This window comes from Gobio gobio, assembly GCF_949357685.1.
Source record: "Gobio gobio genome assembly, chromosome: 16".
Lineage (NCBI taxonomy): Eukaryota > Metazoa > Chordata > Actinopteri > Cypriniformes > Gobionidae > Gobio > Gobio gobio.
Genome location: NC_137109.1, coordinates 15,149,118 through 15,173,637, shown reverse-complemented (window position 1 = coordinate 15,173,637; position 24,520 = coordinate 15,149,118).

Here is a 24,520-nt window from a genome sequence, read left to right as displayed (position 1 = left end):
CACACACACACACACACACACACACACACACACACACACACACACACACACACACACACACACACACACACACACACACACACACAGTGATAGAGTGAGAGTGAGGGAGAGGGGGAGGGGAAGGACTGAGAGAAAGGCACACACACAAACTCACAGGGTGAGAGTGAGGGGGAAGGGGAAAGACAGGCAGAGGGCATTCCATAGACTTAATGGTTTAAATTAGGGGGGTAACGATTCGTTTTAACAACGATACGATTCGTATCACGATTTGAGGTTGTCGATACGATTCAAGGACGATATTGGTTCATTTAGAACGATACGATCCGAAACGATTCAGTGACTTGAAATCGATTCAGTAACTTTTTAGCCAAAAATTGTGTGACTGAAATAAATATCTGGATACTGGTCAGTGCAGGTGAAGTTTCCAAGATTCCTGTTGTTTCTTGTAAGGGAATCCGGTATATCAATTAATTATGGATATAAACAAACAAGTAAACAACAATTAATGGCAAATGCATTAAAATTTTATTTGAATAAAGTGCAACCAACAGTTTAGGTTGAATTAACAGGAAGATAACCTTTTCTGCTCTCATTTTCAATATTCAATACATATTCAAGAAAAGCACAGTAAGTGCAACCAACATTTCAACAGTAGGTTAACCTGCTACTTCTGCTTTTGTTTTCCAACATAAAAATATTACAATATTAATATAAAAAATAAAGTGCAACTAACTTCTCTTCAGGTTTAATTAATAGTAAGTTTACCTGCTACTTTTGCTGTTGTTTTTCAACATTAAAATAATACAAATACAATATTAATATCAAAAATAAAGTGCAACCAACATTTCTTCAGATTGAATAAACTGGCGAAACCTGCTACTACTCTCAGTTTAATAAACAAACAATATTTAACAAAAGATAAAATGTAACCAACTACTCTTCAATGACTCTACAGATTTCTTTTTCAAAAATATCAACATGATCTGACCGCAGAACACTTCTCTGTGCGTTCACTATGTCACCAGCAGTACTAAAAACTCGCTCTGCTGGCACACTGGTGCCAGGAATGCACAGGTAACAAGCAAGGGTTGAAAGTACAGGTAGCGCTTTCTCCTGGTGGCTTGATAATTTCTCGCTTGTTGGCTTCTCCTCTGCTATCCGCCATGCTATGTTTTGTTTTCTCAAGCCCCGTTCACACCGCCAGCGACACGCAGCGACAAAGCGACACGATCCCATTCATTTCAATGAGCGCTGCTGCTGGTGCGTTGCGATGATGTCACAGATAGGCAGACTGAATCGAGTAACGTTTAACGCCTTTATCATTAAAAGTGCTAAGAAAAAACATCCATATAAAGTCTGACGTGCTTAAATCCAATGCGTTATTTCCTATGATCGATACAATCGATTGATTACCTTTTAAAACGATGTTAGATCGATATATGTCGTCCGGAAGGCCAACTTGCCGAGCACAGATCGATGTAGTTAGATCATAGGAAAATAAATCGATACATCGATGTAGTAGATGAATCGTTACACCCCTAGTTTTTATACTGTACAAACTGTACATTCTATCCCCCTACACTACCCCTAAACCTACATATCACACACACACACACACACACACACACACACTGTAAAAAGTCAATCTGTGGGTTTGTAGATTTCATGAAATTTAATATGTAAACTTTATTTAACAAAATTAATTTCTTGTTTTTTTGACAGTTTTTTGCATTGAAATTAATTAAAAATCACTGGAATAAAATCTACTAAATGTGGTTGTTAAGGATTTAGCTATTCTTTTTGAATAATTTAAACTAGAGAGAATATTGAATTAATACAACATGATACAAATGAGTTGTTTTTAATTTAGAAGCATTTCCTGTTAAAACGCGTGCTTTACGCAGCTCACAGCACGAGGCATACATGCACTGGAGTTCCTCGCTGCAGACTGATTTCTGACAAAGGTAAGGACTATTATTTAATTTATATTTTAAAAAGCTGTCATAAATTGTCCAAGTTGTCTACTTGATGTAATAAGAACGTCATTTTAAATATATAACGATATATATTGATGTTAGTGCAACGTAGTCTAATCGTATCTAATTACGTTACGTTTATCTTGACAAATAAGGCAACTAACTAACTTAAATAATATGTTCAATTCCTATATGTGTTAAGATTACCATCTTAACTGTAATGGAGAATGAGAAACATCATGTTTAATAACGTTAATGGCCGTAGAGTTGCATTTTCACGAAGCACAACACGACATGCTCCGTACATTTTAACTCAGGTGTTGCACTTAAAGTATGGTACACCGATAAAGTAAATCATACACCGATTAATGGCTGAAGTAATTAACTGTAATTTAATTATATATTTAATAATAAAAATGAATACATTTATTCAGCGAGGATGGAATTTGATCAAGTGACAGTATAGACATATACTGTGTGTGTTATTTTTCCTGTTAAAATGAGAACTGTACTCATGCATTTTTTTTTAATAGGTGCAATGCAATGGCGCTGCAAAGTATGCAGGTATAATTCAACAACAAGGGGTGATCTCCTACAACATTACAGATTACAGACTGAAAAACTGAAAACTGAGATGGAACTACTGAAGGTAAAGTTTATTATGAAGCACACAAGCCATTTGTTTACAAGTCATTCTATGTAAGGCTGAGAGGTATCTGTTAAAGGGTTAGTTTACCCAAAAATTAAATTTCTGTCATTAAGTACTCACCCTCTTGTAGTCCCAAACCTGTAAGACCTTCATTTGTCTTCAGAACACAAATTAAGATATTTTAACAAAATCTGAGGGTATCTGATCCACACATGAGCAGCAACGACATTGCACCTTTTAAGGTACAGAAAAGTACTAAAGACATTGTTAAAACCATTGATGAGACGGTCTCATGATGGTCCTGTCATATGCTATGATATTTTCATTGCAGAGTTTCAGTGTTTCAGTCTAATACTGAGTCCACTGATGTGTTCAGTGGGCTCAGTATTAGAGCTGTACAATACTGAGCCGCCATTTGGATGTAAACACTGAAGCTCTGCGTTGAAAATATCATAAATTTGTTGAATAAGTCATTTTTTTTGTTTTGTTTTTGCACACAAAAAGTATTCTTGTCGCTTCATAATATTAAGGTTGAACCACTGTAGTCACGTTGACGGTTTTAACCATGTCTTTAGTACCTTTCTGGACCTTAAAGGTGCAATGTCGTTGCTGCCTATGTGTGGATCAGATTTAATCTAAGGGTTTGTGAGTACATGTCATTTTATTTTTGTGTGAACTAACCCTTTAATCTGGTTTTCTTCAGTAAATTTAAAAGGAAAAAAATATTTTTCACATATTTTACTTATCTAACATTTTATTTTTGGTTGATTTTGATTGGTTAGCTTGTCCAGGGTGTTGCAATGTTTAGCACTGTTTAGAGCAAGTTTGGTAAATGTCATGGCCCTTAGAGGAGATATTATTAATTAATTTATTTCTTTTAGGATGAACATTGTCCTGTTGATATGACAAGAGAGGTGTTCATCCGCTGCATGACAGAATTCCTTGGGGAACGTGCAGGAGATCTCATCAAAGAATTCAACGTATGCAAACTTAATTTCAATATACCAAATGTGTGAATTTAAATAAATTATTGTTGGTTACCCCCCATAATATTGTTGACTGGACTTTATTTTTATCTTACAATACTGATCAAACAAGTTGCGTTTCAGATTTTCTCTTTTAATCAGTATTTCTTAGGTTTTGAGTCTCACTGCTGTTTATGGTTGCAGGACAATGAAGAACAGACAGGAATTGAACAGCTTGTGATGGCAGTAATTGTGACCCGAACAGGAGCTTCAAGTGACAGTCCAAAGGACACTGGAATTGTTATTGAAGGCGTGAAAGTTCTCACAGGCCTTGAAGGTGTTCCCAGGGCTTGCTGTGTCCTTCTTGGTTTGACATATGCATTGAATCTCCATTATCCCAGGCATCTAAAGTATACCTTTGAGGTATTCCAGAAACTTCTCCTGGAGCTGGATTGTTCAAAGCTGTCAAACAGAGTCCAGTCCCTCAGATCTAAACTGCTGTCTTAAAATAAGCTTGATGCTTAAAATCAAATAGCAAAAGTTTACACTGCTGTTTGGAAACGAGATTATTTGTTTAAAGGGTTAGTTCACCCAAAAATGAAAATTCTGTCAATAATTACTTACCCTAAATTCGTTCGACACCCGTAAGACCTCTGTTCATCTTCAGACACAGATGAAGATATTAGTGTTGAAATCTGATGGCTCAGACAGGCCTTCATTGACACCAATGTCATTTCCTCTCTCAAGACCCATAAAGGCACTAAAGACGTCGTTACAAAGCCCATCTCACTACAGCGGCTCTACAATAATTTTATGAAGTGACGAGAATAGTTTGTGCACAAAAAACTAAATAACGACTTATATAGTGATGGTTTATGAATCAGTGAATCGATTCATGATTCGGATCGCCAATGTCACGTGATTTCAGCAGTTTGACACGCGATCCGAATCATGAATCGATTCACTGATTCATAACAGTTCGAAGCTTTTTGAAATAGGCCCATCACTATATAAGTCGTTATTTAGTTTTTGTGCGCACAAAAATAAATTCTGGTCTCTTCATAAATGATTGTAGAGCCGCTGTAGTGAGATGGGCTTTGTAACGACGTCTTTAGAGCCTTTATGGGTCTTGAGAGAGGAAATGACATTGGTGTCAAAATGAAGGCCTTTCTGAGCCATCGGATTTCAACACTAATATCTTCATCTGTGTCTGAAGATGAACGGAGGTCTGACGGGTATCCAACGATATTAGGGTAAGTAATTAATGACAGAATTTTTATTTTTGGGTGAACTAACCCTTTAAGTCCATTTATTCAAATCGTCATTGTTATTCGTTTAGCTAAATCCAGTTGTTAAAATCTCTGCTGTTTTAAAATGAGATTATTAGTATCTTTTCTGTGGTTCGATGTTACTGAAAAAGAAGTTTCACTTTCTTCTTTGTGCAGACAAAATGGAAACCTTGTTTTATAGCCATTTTATGTTTAAACAGTTAAACTGCATTGTGTATTTTGAACATTTTGTACACAAAAATTGAATTTGCACTCATCGTGTGTGAATTTAAATGCCTTAAAATGTAATTGGAAAAAAATGCAGTTCTGATGGTAAAGAATAGTCAATGTTCACACTGAGAATACAAACATTTTGTGACTTGTTGGCAATAAAATGAGTTTGTAATTCATCTTTGATGTCTATGTCTGTTATTTATACCTGCAATCAGATTTAATTAAATTATTTTAATTAATCCACTCATTAAAAATAATAATACCATATTAATTTTGTGTTAAATCAAACCAATTCAATTAAGTAGTATTCATTAGCATAGTTGGGTTTTTTGTCCAAGGAAACCAATATTTTTGTTTAAATTTTAATTAATTATTTTGTGTGATGTTTGCAGTTACTCATTTTGAATGGTTGATTTTTAATGTGCTCATTTGATTAATTCTAACTAAATTTTTAAGTGTTGTTGAATTTAATTAATAACATTGTTTGTAATCTGTTGCCACAATTTTATTGAGTAGATATAGGGTATTATTTTTTACAGTGCAGGGCTGTTTGAAGAAATTTGGGGGCCCCAAGCAAAATGGACATAGAGACAGTGCAAATACTGTTGTTGTATACTGTCCATAAAATTTGAAAACATTTGCAAAAAACACCACTGTATCATTAAAAAAAAAAATTGTAAACCTTTAACCATTTTTAAAACATCTATAAACATTACATAGATAGACGGACCAGATATTCCTAACACTTTGGGAATACTTAAGGGTTACTAGTTGGTTTGTAAACTGTCTATAAACATTATCTAGATGGTTATTATAAAGTTGCAACAGATGACTATAATACCTATATAAATAGTTAATAAACAGTACCAGTAAAACATGTGGGTTGTCCTGATACTGTACTTCAAAATGTAACAGTGTAAAAATTGCCACAGAATAAAGTAATTGTTCAAGATCCATTGGTAACTTATAAAAATAATATCATATTTGCAAACTGTCACTACCGTATATATCCCGACACTAGCACACTAAGATAAGCTATGAAAAAAATAATGTTCCTCTGCCTCTTTCTGGTTAAATAATGTTTATAATAATTGTTAATATAGCATGCTATATTAACTATTCCAGGTTATTTATGCATAGCATAAATAATAGTTAGTATAGCATGCTATGCCACTTTCATCAAAACATATTACAAAGCTATAGCAATCTCATGTAATTTCGTCTGTTCGAAAAAAAAAGTTGCTCTAACTGTTCGTTACAAGCAGCATTTGCCGTCAGGCAGGTAACGATAGCTAACATAAACATATTTTTGCTAGCCTACCTGCTGCAAACTTACACCATTTTTGTACAAGACAAGTAGAGCTATTTTATCCAGTGTAATTTATCACATACCACTATCTTGTTTTTTTTCTTATCCTCCTCTTCCTTTCTCTATTTTCTTTTCTGGCTTCCTGAAGCATAAAATTCCGCTTCAAATCCGAGGATGTTTTGTATTTTGCCGCAGCAGAGATCGCGTGGTTGGCTGGCTGCTGTCAGCGACTACTGAGAGGGGCCCCTTAAGGGGGATCCCGATAACAGTGTCATTGCACTTTACTGCATTGACTATCAATGGGGCGCTCACACAGTTTGTCGTTTCATTTTATTCTTAACCTGTCGCTGTCTTGGGGCCCCAGGCCAGCTCGGGGCCCCAAGCAATTGCTTGGTTTGCCTGCCTTGTCGCGACGGGCCTGGTGTGTGTGTGTGTGTGTGTGTGTGTCAGTGTCCCTTGATTAGCTGACATGAGACGCATCCACACAGACAGGACACTGACACACACACACACACACACACATACACAGACAGGACACTAACACACACACACACACACACACACACACACAGACAGGACACTGGCATACAGCGCGCTCTCTTGTGTCTTGTCGCGCTTGGAAGAATTTACATGAATAGGAGCGTGGTGATCATGTAACGCTAAGCAAGAATGGATATAATAACGGACGCTGCGTTATTTGCGTTAAATATTTTTAATGCGTTAAGCTTCCGTTTCACGTTGACCGAGTTTGGTGGAGATTGAATAAATCGCCTACGAGGAGAACGTAAAAACTCAGACCCTGAATTATACAAATATTCACGTTCAAACAAAAACTTTCTGTGAAAAAAGACACTTATAAACAGACACTTGTAGAAAATAATGTGAATTTTTTTTAAAATAAATTTGAACTATGTCAGTAAATAATGAATTTAAAGACAAATGTGTCAAAAGTGATCTTTGCAAACACAGCACATGACCTTCTGTAAAGCACATGTATAGAAAACACACTCACACTCTGTTTTAAAAAAGAGTTCTGTCTGAATGAGTACATGAAATCACGGCTGTCAGATGATAAGAATTGGAACTCAAATGTCATTTAGAAAATTAGTCCTGTATTAGTAGTGATATAGTGTCATAGTTCATGTCCACATTAACCACTACGTTGTAATACCAGTGTATGTCATCATACACATTTGTGTCCTCATAAATCACAAAAACAAGCACAGAGAGAGAGAGAGAGAGAAAGGGAGTTTCAAAAATAATACAACACTGCCACCTTTTGGTGATAGAGGGGAGGGCACACAAACAGCCAAAAACATTATTAAACTTTGACATGTTGCCATGGCAGCATTATTTGAAATATCAGGAATTCATTCATATCTCTCTATCTGTCATGTTTTCACATTATACTGATGAAGTTTGAAGTCAATCTGGTGAAAATAAGATGGTGATTCAAAGCATTTTTGAAAGTGACACACTTCCTGCTGCCAGTTGGTGGCGCTATAACTTTGACTCACAAAAGTCATATCCATGTGATCGGCCTCTTACAACGAACACACAGCTGAAGTTTCATCCAAATCAGTCAATGTTTGCACAAGTTATTACACACTTCCTGTTTACCTTTTCTCGCCATAAATTCGTTGCTTCGCCACGGCCAAACCGTTTAAGATATCAAAAATCCGTTCACAATTTAGCATCCTCTGTGTCTTGACTTCATGCTGACCGAGTTTGGCACTGATTGAAACAATGGCCTCGGAGGAGTATATTAAATTCCAGAGCATGTGTTTTCAGAACAACCCATATTAGCTCACTTCCTGTTGGGCTGACACGTAACTTAGAGCACGAAAGTTGTTTGGCCCGATGAGTTCTATATGTGTACCGAGTTTCATACATGTACGTGCAAGTGTGTTTGATATATAGACCAAGTTTTCAGACCCCACTTTAGGGGGCGCTGTCGAGCCCCCCTGCCACGCCCGGGTACCAGCTTCAGCCCGGCTCTGATGGCCGCGCATTCCGATGTGTGTGCAAAGTTTCAAGAGTTTTTGAGCATGGTAAGGGCCCCAAAAGTGCCCGAGAAGTCGATAAAATAATAATAATAATAATAACGAGCAGCGATGACGGGCCCAAGCCGGTGGCACCGCCACGCCGGTGGCATCAGCTTAACTGTGCACGGCAGGCAATATGCATTTAAACAGGAGAATATTTTAGAATCGCTCGAATATGCCACATTTACCGCAGCAACTGGTGCCACTATCACCACAAGCCACACCCATGATGTAATTTAAATCTAGATTAATTTTAATGTCATAGGATAAAATAGATAAAAGTTATCTTTTCCTGCTCAAAATTTTGTAAGTCCAGAAGGCCAGTATTTAATTCAAGGTGTTTGTAGTTCTTTTTTACTAATTCACACTAAAGTGATAGTTTTTTGTGATAGTCTATGATACGAAAGGGTTAAATTATCTTTCCCAGAGAGAAAGGCACACACACAAACTCACAGGGTGAGAGAGACACCCCCCCTCCCCCCAAACTCACAGGGTGAGAGAGACACCCCCCTCCCCCCCACACACACACGTGCGCGCACACACACTCAAACACACACACAGGGTGAGCCTGAGAGTGAGGGGGGAGGGGAAGGACTGAGAGAGAGGCAATCTGCACATTGAACAAGATTCACAAGATTTTAACAACAAAAAGAAATAAAATCTAAATGGTGGGAGAAAGTTTTTTTTATTTCACTCTCTGAAAAAATTATTTTGAATATATTTGAAATCAATATGTGTGGTCCAATATAAAAAATAAATGACAAAATTAATAAATAGAACCAAATCACAGAAACAGCAAAGATGATTTTAATATCAGTGTTCGGTAAGAGTAAGATGCGTGTCTACATTTTATGGAAGTTTATTATAAATAGCCACTTTTATAAAATCATGTGAAATTTATGTTTTAATACATTTATATTATATCAGTAAATAATTAATTTAAAGACATATGCATCATCCGTGATCTTGGCAAACACATCACATGACGTTTTTATTTCAAGTGAAAGTTATTTGTGATAGCCTATATAAAAAGGGTTAAATTATCATCATCAAGAGAGAAAGTCACACACACACACACACACACACACACACACACACACACACACACACACACACACACACACACACACACACACACACACACACACACACACACACACACACACAGTGATAGAGTGAGAGTGAGGGAGAGGGGGAGGGGAAGGACTGAGAGAAAGGCACACACACAAACTCACAGGGTGAGAGTGAGGGGGAAGGGGAAAGACAGGCAGAGGGCATTCCATAGACTTAATGGTTTAAATTAGGGGGGTAACGATTCGTTTTAACAACGATACGATTCGTATCACGATTTGAGGTTGTCGATACGATTCAAGGACGATATTGGTTCATTTAGAACGATACGATCCGAAACGATTCAGTGACTTGAAATCGATTCAGTAACTTTTTAGCCAAAAATTGTGTGACTGAAATAAATATCTGGATACTGGTCAGTGCAGGTGAAGTTTCCAAGATTCCTGTTGTTTCTTGTAAGGGAATCCGGTATATCAATTAATTATGGATATAAACAAACAAGTAAACAACAATTAATGGCAAATGCATTAAAATTTTATTTGAATAAAGTGCAACCAACAGTTTAGGTTGAATTAACAGGAAGATAACCTTTTCTGCTCTCATTTTCAATATTCAATACATATTCAAGAAAAGCACAGTAAGTGCAACCAACATTTCAACAGTAGGTTAACCTGCTACTTCTGCTTTTGTTTTCCAACATAAAAATATTACAATATTAATATAAAAAATAAAGTGCAACTAACTTCTCTTCAGGTTTAATTAATAGTAAGTTTACCTGCTACTTTTGCTGTTGTTTTTCAACATTAAAATAATACAAATACAATATTAATATCAAAAATAAAGTGCAACCAACATTTCTTCAGATTGAATAAACTGGCGAAACCTGCTACTACTCTCAGTTTAATAAACAAACAATATTTAACAAAAGATAAAATGTAACCAACTACTCTTCAATGACTCTACAGATTTCTTTTTCAAAAATATCAACATGATCTGACCGCAGAACACTTCTCTGTGCGTTCACTATGTCACCAGCAGTACTAAAAACTCGCTCTGCTGGCACACTGGTGCCAGGAATGCACAGGTAACAAGCAAGGGTTGAAAGTACAGGTAGCGCTTTCTCCTGGTGGCTTGATAATTTCTCGCTCGTTGGCTTCTCCTCTGCTATCCGCCATGCTATGTTTTGTTTTCTCAAGCCCCGTTCACACCGCCAGCGACACGCAGCGACAAAGCGACACGATCCCATTCATTTCAATGAGCGCTGCTGCTGGTGCGTTGCGATGATGTCACAGATAGGCAGACTGAATCGAGTAACGTTTAACGCCTTTATCATTAAAAGTGCTAAGAAAAAACATCCATATAAAGTCTGACGTGCTTAAATCCAATGCGTTATTTCCTATGATCGATACAATCGATTGATTACCTTTTAAAACGATGTTAGATCGATATATGTCGTCCGGAAGGCCAACTTGCCGAGCACAGATCGATGTAGTTAGATCATAGGAAAATAAATCGATACATCGATGTAGTAGATGAATCGTTACACCCCTAGTTTTTATACTGTACAAACTGTACATTCTATCCCCCTACACTACCCCTAAACCTACATATCACACACACACACACACACACACACAGGGCTGTTTGAAGAAATTTGGGGGCCCCAAGCAAAATGGACATAGAGACAGTGCAAATACTGTTGTTGTATACTGTCCATAAAATTTGAAAACATTTGCAAAAAACACCACTGTATCATTAAAAAAAAAAATTGTAAACCTTTAACCATTTTTAAAACATCTATAAACATTACATAGATAGACGGACCAGATATTCCTAACACTTTGGGAATACTTAAGGGTTACTAGTTGGTTTGTAAACTGTCTATAAACATTATCTAGATGGTTATTATAAAGTTGCAACAGATGACTATAATACCTTGATAAATAGTTAATAAACAGTACCAGTAAAACATGTGGGTTGTCCTGATACTGTACTTCAAAATGTAACAGTGTAAAAATTGCCACAGAATAAAGTAATTGTTCAAGATCCATTGGTAACTTATAAAAATAATGTCATATTTGCAAACTGTCACTACCGTATATATCCCGACACTAGCACACTAAGATAAGCTATGAAAAAAATAATGTTCCTCTGCCTCTTTCTGGTTAAATAATGTTTATAATAATTGTTAATATAGCATGCTATATTAACTATTCCAGGTTATTTATGCATAGCATAAATAATAGTTAGTATAGCATGCTATGCCACTTTCATCAAAACATATTACAAAGCTATAGCAATCTCATGTAATTTCGTCTGTTCGAAAAAAAAAAGTTGCTCTAACTGTTCGTTACAAGCAGCATTTGCCGTCAGGCAGGTAACGATAGCTAACATAAACATATTTTTGCTAGCCTACCTGCTGCAAACTTACACCATTTTTGTACAAGACAAGTAGAGCTATTTTATCCAGTGTAATTTATCACATACCACTATCTTGTTTTTTTTCTTATCCTCCTCTTCCTTTCTCTATTTTCTTTTCTGGCTTCCTGAAGCATAAAATTCCGCTTCAAATCCGATGATGTTTTGTATTTTGCCGCAGCAGAGATCGCGTGGTTGGCTGGCTGCTGTCAGCGACTACTGAGAGGGGGCCTTTTAAGGGGGATTCCGATAACAGTGTCATTGCACTTTACTGCATTGACTATCAATGGGGCGCTCACACAGTTTGTCGTTTCATTTTATTCTTAACCTGTCGCTGTCTTGGGGCCCCAGGCCAGCTCGGGGCCCCAAGCAATTGCTTGGTTTGCCTGCCTTGTCGCGACGGGCCTGGTGTGTGTGTGTGTGTGTGTGTGTGTGTGTGTGTCAGTGTCCCTTGATTAGCTGACATGAGACGCATCCACACAGACAGGACACTGACACACACACACACACACACACACACACACACACAGACAGGACACTGGCATACAGCGCGCTCTCTTGTGTCTTGTCGCGCTTGGAAGCATTTACATGAATAGGAGCGTGGTGATCATGTAACGCTAAGAAAAAATTGATATAATAACGGACGCTGCGTTATTTGCGTTAAATATTTTTAATGCGTTAAGCTTCCGTTTCACGTTGACCGAGTTTGGTGGAGATTGAATAAATCGCCTACGAGGAGAACGTAAAAACTCAGACCCTGAATTATACAAATATTCACGTTCAAACAAAAACTTTCTGTGAAAAAAGACACTTATAAACAGACACTTGTAGAAAATAATGTGAATTTTGTTTTAAAATAAATTTGAACTATGTCAGTAAATAATGAATTTAAAGACAAATGTGTCAAAAGTGATCTTTGCAAACACAGCACATGACCTTCTGTAAAGCACATGTATAGAAAACACACTCACATTCTGTTTTAAAAAAGAGTTCTGTCTGAATGAGTACATGAAATCACGGCTGTCAGGTGATAAGAATTGGAACTCAAATGTCATTTAGAAAATTAGTCCTGTAGTGATATAGTGTCATAGTTCATGTCCACATTAACCACTACGTTGTAATACCAATACCCATGTCATCATACACATTTGTGTCCTCATAAATCACAAAAACAAGCACAGAGAGAGAGAGAGAGAGAGAAAGGGAGTTTCAAAAATAATACAACACTGCCACCTTTTGGTGATAGAGGGGAGGGCACACAAACAGCCAAAAACATTATTAAACTTTGACATGTTGCCATGGCAGCATTATTTGAAATATCAGGAATTCATTCATATGTCTCTATCTGTCATGTTTTCACATTATACTGATGAAGTTTGAAGTCAATCTGGTGAAAATAAGATGGTGATTCAAAGCATTTTTGAAAGTGACACACTTCCTGCTGCCAGTTGGTGGCGCTATAACTTTGACTCACAAAAGTCATATCCATGTGATCGGCCTCTTACAACGAACACACAGCTGAAGTTTCATCCAAATCAGTCAATGTTTGCACAAGTTATTACACACTTCCTGTTTACCTTTTCTCGCCATAAATTCGTTGCTTCGCCACGGCCAAACCGTTTAAGATATCAAAAATCCGTTTGCAATTTAGCATCCTCTGTGTCTTGACTTCATTCTGACCGAGTTTGGCACTGATTGAAACAATGGCCTCGGAGGAGTATATTAAATTCCAGAGCATGTGTTTTCAGAACAACCCATATTAGCTCACTTCCTGTTGGGCTGACACGTAACATAGAGCACGAAAGTTGTTTGGCCCGATGAGGTCTATATGTGTGCCGAGTTTCATACATGTACGTGCAAGTGTGTTTGATATATAGACCAAGTTTTCAGACCCCACTTTAGGGGGCGCTGTTGAGCCCCCCTGCCACGCCCGGGTACCAGCTTCAGCCCGGCTCTGATGGCCGCGCATTCCGATGTGTGTGCAAAGTTTCAAGAGTTTTTGAGCATGGTAAGAGCCCCAAAAGTGCCCGAGAAGTCGATAAAATAATAATAATTAAAGCTGCGAGCAGCGATGACGGGCTCAAGCCGGTGGCACCGCCACCCCGGTGGCATCAGTTTAACTGTGCATGGCAGGCAATAGGCATTTAAAATGGGAAAACATAAAAGGACTATGTCAAAGTCATCTGAATTCACCACATTAACTGCAGCAGTTGGTGCTGCTATGACCACAAACCACAACAGCCACATCTATGAGATCAATTAAATTTATATGAATTTCATGTCAGATTATGTCAAAGGTCAAATTAGAATGAGTTCAGAATTCCATTCGAATGCTGATGTTGTTTTATTCTAACACTTCTCTTCATGTGTTTTTGAGCTACCTTAGCTACCGTTTGTGCACCAATCTTATGCACCATAAAACATGCTTTCATTTCAATATGGGTGGTCCAATAAAAATGTTTTAGTAAAAAATGTATAAATGGAGCCAAATCACAGAAACTGCAAAGATGATTTTAATATCAGTGTCAGGTAAGAGTAAGATGCGTGTCTACATTTTATGGAAGTTTATTATAAATAGCCACTTTTATAAAATCATGTGAAATTTATGTTTTAATACATTTATATTATATCAGTAAATAATTAATTTAAAGACATGTGCATCATACGTGATCTTGGCAAACACATCACATGACGTTTTTATTTCAAGTGATAGTTATTTGTGATAGCCTATATGAAAGGGTTAAATTATGATCAAGAGAGAAAGTCACACACACACACACACACACACACACACACACACACACACACACACACACACACACACACACACACACACACACACACACACACACACACAATGATAGAGTGAGAGTGAGGGGGAGGGGAAGGACTGAGAGAAAGGCACACACACAAACTCACAGGGTGAGAGAGAAATCCCCCCCCCCACACACACACACACAGATAGAGAGGGGGAAGGGGAAAGACAGGCAGATGGCATTCCATAGACTTAATGGTTTGTATACTGTACAAACTGTACATTCTATCCCCCTACACTACCCCTAAGCCTACATATCGCACACACACACACACACACACCATAGCTGTCAACCCTCCCGTTTTTTCCGGGTTTCTCACGTATTTTAGCTCTTTTCCCGCTGTCTTCCCGTTTTAGTATTTTCCCGTAAAATATCCCGTATTTTTACGTCCTGATTGTGTTAACTCAGAACACGCAACTATCTGGTTTAGTGCCAGAAGACGCGAATGAGAAGTCGCGCGCACTGTGAGAAAATTTTCCATGCACTCATCCGAGAGCGCGCACACGTCTCTCAGCGCGCAAATATTGAGTTCTCTTTCAAGTCTTGCTCTTGAACGGACAAACTCACGCAAAAAGTATGTCAACATATTGATGAGTATTCTAGCAGACATAGTCTGTATATGGCTTAAGTAAGCTTTATACAGTCCAGAAAAGACAACGCATATCCGAGGTCTTAAAGGGGCAGTAGCCTTTACTGCTGTCTGTTTAATGTCAAACAAAAGACAAGGGCATCACTCACTGCTCTTGATTGAATAACTTTTGTAAGTTTAATAGGATTAATCTTTAATTTATACAGTCATATATGCAATGTTATTTTACATTTGATCAATTTCTGTACCTGAAAACTAATGTTAGACGTACCTGAAAAACCTGAAAAGCATAGTTCATTTTATTAGTATCTTTGCTCAATAGTATTTATTTGTGCTGCTGCTTGTATTTAAATGATTTGTTCTTATTATTTTCTTTTTTTTTATTTGACAGTAGTCCTTTTTTTCCTGAACATAGCAAATACTGAACCGTACCGAAACGGTGAACCTTAAACCGTGATACAAACCGAACCGTGAGCAATCTGTACCGTTACACCCCTAGCGTAACGTATGATAAAATGACTGAAAAAAGGTTGGGAAACACTGGCTTAGGCTACTATCGAAGAAGAAGAAGACAGTTGCAGCCGCGGTTGGGAGGAAGAGGGAAAAAGTAGCGGGAAGTAAACTTCAAGGAGAGTATAGTAGATGAGTGTGATGTGCAATGATGGATCAGGAGGCTGACGGCCAAAATCAAAATATTTTGTGTAGTTATAAACTCTTTAGACTCTTTTTTTTAAGTTTGTAGGTAAGAATCGTGTAAAAAAATCCCTTATTTTGTGGATGGATTCCGGGAAATCTCCCTTATTTTCAATGTTCAATGTTGACAGCTATGACACACACACACACACACACACACACACACACACACACACACACACACACACACACACACACACACACACACACACACAACCCCTAAACCTACCATCACAGAAAACATTCTGCATTTTTACATTTTTATTTTATATTAATTATATTTTAATATATTTTTATATATATTATATTTTATATTATATATTATATTTTAAGTTTGTAATATTTTGATATTGTAATAATTTCAGTTACTCTCCAAATTAATTTAGAAACAATTTAAAGACAGCATATTGTAAATATTTGTTGTATTGTCATTTTTTATGAATGAAGGCCAGTATCACTGATACTAAATTCTCTATGAAACATTAATGACGTTACATTACAGTATAACTGAAAGCTCCCAATTTCAACATTTATTAGGCTTTAAAAAACAACTTTTAATTTAAGTGAACTTAAAAAAATCTTTACATAAACCCAAAATAATAAATGTTATATTTACCCATGGCCTTCCCTGTTATACAGAAATGTAATAGTTATCAAACCTTCCTTAACTGCATAAATAATAAATGAAATATAGATGAATCATCCTTAAAGCTACAATTTTCTCTGTTCCCGTTGTTCTTTGATGAACATTAATGACAGGCATCATCAGTGCTCCTGTCACTTTAAGAACAACTGCGTATCTCACGCGCGGTCCCGCACATCTCATTTCCTCACAACTCTTTGAAGTTCATTTAAGACGTTATTTAACTAATTTAAGACTCTAATATGAGAATACTCAAAATCCTCTGTGTTATTGTTTGTTCAAGAGCAAAAGAGAACTCGATGTGAGCAGGAAACTGACGCGAGTCTATCTATGCATCGAGTGTGTGTGTGTGTGTGTGTGTGTGTGTGTGTGTGTGTGTGTGTGTGTGTGTGTGTGTGTGTGTGTGTCAGTGTCCCTTGATTAGCTGACATGAGACGCATCCACTCAGACAGGACACTGACACTGACACACACACACACACACACACACACACACACACACACACACACACACACACACACACACAGACAGGACACTGACACACACACACACACACACACACACAGACAGGACACTGGCATACAGCGCGCTCTCTTGTGTCTTGTCGCGCTTGGAAGCATTTACATGAATAGGAGCGTGATCATGTAACGCTAAGCAAAAATGGATATAAAAACGGACGCTGTGTTATTTGCATTAAATATTTTTAATGCGTTAAGCTTCCGTTTCACGTTGACCGAGTTTGGTGGAGATTGAATAAATCACCTACGAGGAGAACGTAAAAACTCAGACCCTGAATTATACAAATATTCACGTTCAAACAAAAACTTTCTGTGAAAAAAAGACACTTATAAACAGACACTTGTAGAAAATAATGTGAATTTTGTTTTAAAATAAATTTGAACTATGTCAGTAAATAATGAATTTAAAGACAAATGTGTCAAAAGTGATCTTTGCAAACACAGCACATGACCTTCTGTAAAGCACATGTATAGAAAACACACTCACACTCTGTTTTAAAAAAGAGTTCTGTCTGAATGAGTACATGAAATCACGGCTGTCAGGTGATAAGAATTATAACTCAAATGTCATTTAGAAAATTAGTCCTGTATTAGTAGTGATATAGTGTCATAGTTCATGTCCACATTAACCACTACGTTGTAATACCAGTGTATGTCATCATACACATTTGTGTCCTCATAAATCACATAAAGAAGCACAGAGAGAGAGAGAAAGGGAGTTTCAAAAATAATACAACACTGCCACCTTTTGGTTATAGAGGGGAGGGCACACAAACAGCCAAAAACATTATTAAACTTTGACACGTTGCCATTGCAACAGTATTGGAAATTTCAGAAATCCATTCATATGTCTATATCTGCCATGTTTTCACATTATACTGATGAAGTTTGAAGTCAATCGAGTCAAAATAAGACAGTGATTTAAAGCATTTTTTTAAAAAAGTGACACACTTCCTGCTGCCAGTTGGTGGCGCTATAACTTTGACTCACAAACGTCATATCCTTGCGATCGGCTTCCTACAACAAACACACAGCTGAAGTTTCATCCAAATCAGTCAATGTTTGCACAAGTTATAACACACTTCCTGTTTCCCTTTTCTCGCCATAAATTCGTTGCTTCGCCACGGCCAAACCGATTGAGATATCAAAAATCCGCTCGCAATTTAGCATCCTGAATATCTTGTCTTAATGCTGACCGAGTTTGGTGCCGATCGAAACAATGGCCTCGGAGGAGTATATTAAATTCCAGAGCATGCGTTTTCCGAACAACCTATAATAGCTCACTTCCTGTTGGGCTGACGCATAACTTAGAGCACGAAAGTTGTTCAGCCTGATGAGATCTATATGTGTACCGAGTTTCATACATGTACGTGCAAGTGTGTTTGATATATGGACCAATTTTTTTGTAGGGGGCGCTGTTGAGCTCCCCTACCACGCCCGGGTACCAGCTTCAGCCCGGCTCTGATGGCCACAGATTCCGATGTATCTGCAAAGTTTCAAGAGTTTTCGAGCATGGTAAGGGCCCCAAAAGTGCCCGAATAGTCGATAAGAAAAATAATAATAATTAAAGCTGCGAGCAGCGATGACGGGCTCAAGCCGGTGGCACCGCCACCCCGGTGGCATCAGTTTAACTGTGCACGGCAGGCAATAGGCATTTAAAATGGGAAAACATAAAAGGACTATGTCAAAGTCATCTGAATTCACCACATTAACTGCAGCAGTTGGTGCTGCTATGACCACAAACCACAACAGCCACATCTATGAGATCAATTAAATTTATATGAATTTCATGTCAGATTATGTCAAAGGTCAAATTGGAATGATTTCAGAATACCATTCGAATGCTGATGTTGTTTTATTCTAGCACTTCTCTTCATGTGTTTTTGAGCTACCTTAGCTACCGTTTGTGCACCAATCTTATGCACCATAAAACATGCTTTCATTTCAATATGGGTGGTCCAATACAATTTTTTTAATAAAAAATGTATAAATGGAGCCAAATCACAGAAACTGCAAAGATGATTTTAATATCAGTGTCAGGTAAGAGTAAGATGCGTGTCTACATTTTATGGAAGTTTATTATAAATAGCCACTTTTATAAAATCATGTGAAATTTATGTTTTAATACATTTATATTATATCAGTAAATAATTAATTTAAAGACATGTGCATGATACGTGATCTTGGCAAACACATCACATGACGTTTTTATTTCAAGTGATAGTTATTTGTGATAGCCTATATGAAAGGGTTAAATTATGATCATCAAGAGAGAAAGTCACACACACACACACACACACACACAATGATAGAGTGAGAGTGAGGGGGAGGGGAAGGACTGAGAGAAAGGCACACACACAAACTCACAGGGTGAGAGAGAGACCCCCCCCCCCACACACACACACACACACACACACAGATAGAGAGAAGGGGAAAGACAGGCAGATGGCATTCCATAGACTTAATGGTTTGTATACTGTACAAACTGTACATTCTATCCCCCTACACTACCCCTAAGCCTACATATCGCACACACACACACACACACACACACACACACAGACACACACACACACACACACACACACACACACACACACACACACACACACACACACACACACACACACACACACACACACACTACCCCTAAACCTACCATTACAGAAAACATTCTGCATTTTTACATTTTTATTAAAAAATTGTTTAGTATGCTGTTAAAGCTATTTTGATTTACGGGGACACATGAAATGTCTTCATAAACCATGATTATGTTGTTATAAACACCCCTCCAACACACCCATTTCTGAGGCTTTGCCCATTTCCACTAAAAACAAGCACAGAGAGAGAGAGAAAGGGAGTTTCAAAAATAATACAACACTGCCACCTTTTGGTTATAGAGGGGAGGGCACACAAACAGCCAAAAACATTATTAAACTTTGACACGTTGCCATTGCAACAGTATTGGAAATTTCAGAAATCCATTCATATGTCTATATCTGCCATGTTTTCACATTATACTGATGAAGTTTGAAGTCAATCGAGTCAAAATAAGACAGTGATTTAAAGCATTTTTTTTAAAAAGTGACACACTTCCTGCTGCCAGTTGGTGGCGCTATAACTTTGACTCACAAACGTCATATCCTTGCGATCGGCTTCCTACAACAAACACACAGCTGAAGTTTCATCCAAATCAGTCAATGTTTGCACAAGTTATTACACACTTCCTGTTTACCTTTTCTCGCCATAAATTCGTTGCTTCGCCACGGCCAAACCGATTGAGATATCAAAAATCCGCTCGCAATTTAGCATCCTGAATATCTTGTCTTAATGCTGACCGAGTTTGGTGCCGATCGAAACAATGGCCTCGGAGGAGTATATTAAATTCCAGAGCATGCGTTTTCCGAACAACCCATAATAGCTCACTTCCTGTTGGGCTGACGCATAACTTAGAGCACGAAAGTTGTTCAGCCTGATGAGATCTATATGTGTACCGAGTTTCATACATGTACGTGCAAGTGTGTTTGATATATGGACCAATTTTTTTGTAGGGGGCGCTGTTGAGCTCCCCTACCACGCCCGGGTACCAGCTTCAGCCCGGCTCTGATGGCCGCAGATTCCGATGTATCTGCAAAGTTTCAAGAGTTTTCGAGCATGGTAAGGGCCCCAAAAGTGCCCAAATAGTCGATAAGAAAAATAATAATAATTAAAGCTGCGAGCAGCGATGACGGGCCCAAGCCGGTGGCACCGCCACGCCGGTGGCATCAGTTTAACTGTGCACGGCAGGCAATAGGCATTTAAAATGGGAAAACATAAAAGGACTATGTCAAAGTCATCTGAACTCACCACATTAACTGCAGCAGTTGGTGCTGCTATGACCACAAACCACAACAGGCACATCTATGAGATCAATTAAATTTATATGAATTTCATGTCAGATTATGTCAAAGGTCAAATTGGAATGAGTTCAGAATACCATTCGAATGCTGATGTTGTTTTATTCTAACACTTCTCTTCATGTGTTTTTGGGCTACCTTACCTACCGTTTGTGCACCAATCTTATGCACCATAAAGCATGCTTTCAATTCAATATGGGTGGTCCAATAAAAAAATGTTAATAAAAAAATTTATAAATGGAGCCAAAACACAGAAACTGCAAAGATGATTTTAATATCAGTGTCAGGTAAGAGTAAGATGCGTGTCTACATTTTATGGAAGTTTATTATAAATAGCCACTTATAAAGTCACACACACACACACACACGCACACACACACACACACACACACACATACGCACACACACAATGATAGAGTGAGAGTGAGGGGGGAGGGGAAGGACTGAGAGAAAGGCACACACACAAACTTACAGGGTGAGAGAGACCCCCCCCCCCCCCAACACACACACACACACACACACACACACAAACACAGAGTGATAGAGAGGGGGAAGGGGAAAGACAGGCAGAGGGCATTCAAACTGTACATTCTATCCCCCTACACTACCCCTAAGCCTACATATCACACACACACACACACACACACACACACACACACACACACACACACACACACACACACACACACACACTACCCCTAAACCTACCATCACATAAAACATTCTGCATTTTTACATTTTTATTAAAACATTGTTTAGTATGCTTTTAAGGCTATTTTGATGTACAGGGACACATGAAATGTCTTCATAAACCATGATTATGTTGTAATAAACACCCCTCCAACACACCCATTTCTGAGGCTTTGCCCATTTCCACTGACTGACATCTCTGATGTGTGTGTTGAGTTTCAAGCAATTTCAAGCATGCTACGAGCCTCAAAAACAGCCAAAAGATGATTAAACTTTGACACACTGCCATGGCAACAGTATGTAAAATATCAGGAATCCATTCGTATGTCTACATCTGCCATGTTTTGTCATTATACTGATGAAGTTTGAAGTAAATCGGGTGAAAACAAGACAGTGATTTAGCATTTTTGAAAGTGACACACTTCCTGCTGCCAGTTAGTGGACACACAAACACACACACACACACACACACGTTTGTTTTTGTGAAATGTGAGGACATTCCATAGGCGTAATGGTTTTTATACCGTACAAACCGTGTTTTCTATCCCCTTACACTGCCCCTGCCCCTAAACCTAACCCATCACAGGAGACTGTGCAGTTCACTTTCTGTGAAAAAAAACTTGTTGAAAAGTGAAGACATGGGGAACGTCCTCATATTTCACCCTCTTTTTGTAATACCCATGTCATACCCATGTCATTATACACATTTGTGTCCTTATATTTCACAAAAACATGCCCACACACACACACACACACACACACACACAAAGAGAGCAGGAGGCAAAAAGATAAAAAAAGAAAAGAGAGAGGCAGTTTAAACCACAACAGCCACATCTATGAGATCAATTACATTTAAATTAATTTCATGTCAGATGATGTCAAAGGTCAAATCGTAATGAGTTCAGAATACCATTCGAATGCTGATGTTGTTTTATTCTAACACTTCTCTTCATGTGTTTTTTGAGCTACCTTAGCTACCGTTTGTGCACCATAAAGCGTGCTTTCATTTCAATATGGGTGGTCCAATAAAACATTTTTTATAAAAACAATTATAAATGGAGCCAAATCACAGAAAATGCAAAGATGATTTTAATATCAGTGTCAGGTAAGAGTAAGATGCGTGTCTACATTTTATGGAAGTTTATTATAAACAGCCACTTTTAGAAAACCATGTGAAATTTACTTTTAATACATTTAAATTATATCAGTAAACTAATAATTTAAAGACATATGCATCATATGTGATCTTGGCAAACACATCACATGACGTTTTTATTTCAAGTGATAGTTATTTGTGAAAGCCTAAGAGAGAATGGCAGAAAGAAAGAGATGGAATGTTTTTTATATCCTGTTTCAAAACTAACACAATGCTGCCATCTTGTGTTCATTGAGGGGAATGTGCAATGTGCAATGTTATTTTACATTTGATCAATTTCTGTACCTGAAAACTAATGTTAGACGTACCTGAAAAACCTGAAAAGCATAGTTTATTTTATTAGTATCTTTGCTCGATAGTATTTATTTTTACTCTATGAAATTTACTCTTTATTTACTCTATGAAACATTAATGACGTTACATTACAGTATAACTGAAAGCTCCCAATTTCAACATTTATTAGGCTTTAAAAAACAACTTTTAATTTAAGTGAACTTAAAAAAATCTTTACATAAACCCAAAATAATAAATGTTATTGTAACGTTGTTGGTTCGTGTGTGTGTAGGAAGGAAGAAGACGGGGTCGGCTTACTGGGACTGCTCTCTTTATTTGGTTCACCTTTTCTCAAATTCACACGCACGTTGGCGATTTAACTCAAAACATTCACACTGACGCTCCACGTCAGTCTCAAACTCAGTTTCTCTCAAATTCAGTCTCTCTTTTCGTTTCTGGCAGTGAGGTGTCTGTTCGCAGTCCCAGTCTCGATCTCTCTCTCCTCTCTCTCTCTACTGAGCGGCTTTTACGGTCTCTCCACGCCAATCACTGGAATCAGACACAGGTGTTAGTGATCTGCACTTGACCTACTTACTCACCGCTCGTCTCCGTCTTTGCTCGCTCCCGCTACAGACCTCGCAGAACCACGCCCCCTCCGCCACATACCCCCACCGCCCGCACCAGGCCGGGGAGCCATCCGGCCTGCAGCCTCCCCCCCCCCCCCCCCTCCTGGAGAGGAAGTCAGCCACAACCATCTGAGCACCCGGCCTGTGGATCACCTTGAATTTAAAAGGCTGTAAAGCTAGATACCAACGGGTGATCCGGGCGTTGGTATCTTTCATGCGGTGGAGCCACTGCAAGGGGGCGTGGTCCGAACAGAGGGTGAACTCCCGGCCCAGGAGGTAATAGCGGAGGGTGAGAACGGCCCACCTGATCGCCAGGCACTCCTTTTCAATGGTGCTGTACACCGCCTCTCTCTTAGAGAGCTTGCGGCTGATGTACAGCACCGGCCGCTCTTCGCCCCCCACCTCCTGGGTCAGGACTGCGCCCAGCCCCCTGTCCGAGGCGTCGGTCTGTAGAGAAAAAGGGAGAGAGAAATCAGGAGCTTGTAAGAGCGGCCCACCACACAGAGCAGCCTTTATCTGGGTGAAAGCCTGCTGGCACCGCTCCGTCCACTGAACTGTATCTGGTACCTCTTTTTTAGTTAGATCAGTCAGCGGGCTAGCGAGGTCCGAATACTTAGGTACAAACCTTCTATAATATCCCGCTAGCCCCAGGAACTGTCTAACCTCCTTTTTGGTCTTAGGCCGT